This window comes from Phoca vitulina, unplaced genomic scaffold (genome assembly GCF_004348235.1).
Source record: "Phoca vitulina isolate PV1807 unplaced genomic scaffold, GSC_HSeal_1.0 scaffold4192, whole genome shotgun sequence".
NCBI lineage: Eukaryota > Metazoa > Chordata > Mammalia > Carnivora > Phocidae > Phoca > Phoca vitulina.
In genome coordinates, this window is record NW_022593874.1 from 1 (window position 1) to 1,700 (window position 1,700).

The 1,700-nt window shown below is 41.5% G+C and overlaps 1 pseudogene; it reads right to left on the minus strand.

The window, feature by feature from the left end:
- Positions 1-107: 107 nt before the first annotated feature.
- On the minus strand, positions 108-966 carry LOC116629831 (annotated as a pseudogene).
- Between the last annotated feature and the right edge of the window lie 734 nt (positions 967-1,700).

Below are 1,700 nucleotides of genomic sequence, written 5' to 3' on the forward strand. Positions count from 1 at the left end.
AATTTTAGCCATTCTGACTGGTGTGAGGTGGTATCTCATTGAGGTTTAGAACTGTTTATTTTCCATCAACCTTATTTCCATTTTGTTTGCCTCTGTGGAAGAGCAGCTTAAGACCACTCAGTGGTTGTTCCCACCCATTCAGTGGCCAGAGCAGTGGGAGCTGCAGACCAGTCTTCAGTGGCAGGCTGAGCACTCCAGTCTTCAGTAGGCAACTGCTGAATAGGCACAGAGGTTACATGCATGCCTTCAGACCTGTCTTCAGGTAGCAGTGAACTCAGGAGCTGGAGTAGTCCATTCATCCTGAAATTCCTCTTTGGTCACAACATTTTCAGCAGTGGGTTGCTCTTCCTTTTCAATCTCTTCAGGATCTCTATAGGAGTAGAGCTCAGGCATGACCTCCCATGGGTGTTCATGGGAAATGGTGCCAGGCACGAGCAGAACTTCCCAGGCCAGCATCAATATCAGACCCATTGAGTGAGCTCCCTTGTTGTTGCAAGGGATGGCAATGTCCACACAGCACAGAAGAGAGTCTGTGTTACACAGAGCGATGGTAGGCATGTTAACAGAAAACACCCCTGTGAGAGGCTGGTGGTCAGTAACCACCAGAAGGCTCGGCTCTCAGAAGGCTGCCTGGTTCTGGGTAGTGAAGGTTCCAGAAGTGAAGCAGCTAGCAACGGGAGTGGCTCCAGTAGCAGCAGCAAACTTTAGCACACCTGGCCACTATTCCTGGATGACATGATGCTGACATCAGCTGGGTTTCCAACAGCAACAATGGCATGAGCTGCCAGCAGAAGCTTCTTCTACGTTCTCTTTAGATTTATGAATGCAGGCACCACCACTTCTCCTTTTGTAGATGTACTATTCCTTTTGGAAGTCAAGGTTCATGCCACCTAAGTGGGTTCCTGCTGCAAGTAATTTGAGGACATCCTCCTCCTTCATTTGCAGGACATCAAGGACTCCAGACATTGTGAAGGTTGTAACTTAAAGTTACAACAGGAATGCAGAACAATGCTGTATGGACCCCTCCCTGGGTGGCACACAAAGGTCACGTCTATTATGGATTTCTGTACATTGTAAGTGGTATTTAATCACATTCACTTAACATTTTTTTTGAAGGGGAATATCATCCAGTTTATTTCTCTGATGTGTAACACACTACATGAGAATAAATAATAGCTCTTTGAGTGGAGAATAAATAGATGGATGCATTTACAGGTTTGCTTACAACAGACATTCTAGAGTCACAAAGAACCAATTTTCTTACTATTTATTCCATATTACTATCATATTTTAAAATTCCTAATATGGCTTCCATTAGCATATTACATTAAAGTAAGAGAAAGAAAAGGAGTCACAATCTTTAAAGATTTTTCTAAAGATATCCACAGGAGAATTATTTCTCAATTTCTACTCACTCCCCCAAATTCCAGATATTCATATTTCAAGCACTTACTATACCCTAGATTTTTTAAAAAGTTATTTCATTTAATCCTCAAAGCAACTGAGTATATTGTACAAAAACTTTGTTGTTGTTGTTGAGAAGGAGGGAATTTAGCCAAATCACAAATCACATGACAGGTAAGTGGCATAGACCAAATTAAACTTCAGAGTCATTTTATTACAAACTGTGTAAGGCTATTTTCATTTTCCTCAACTATCCTTCTCTTTCTTCCCTCTATTTTCTTTTCTTTTTTTTTTTT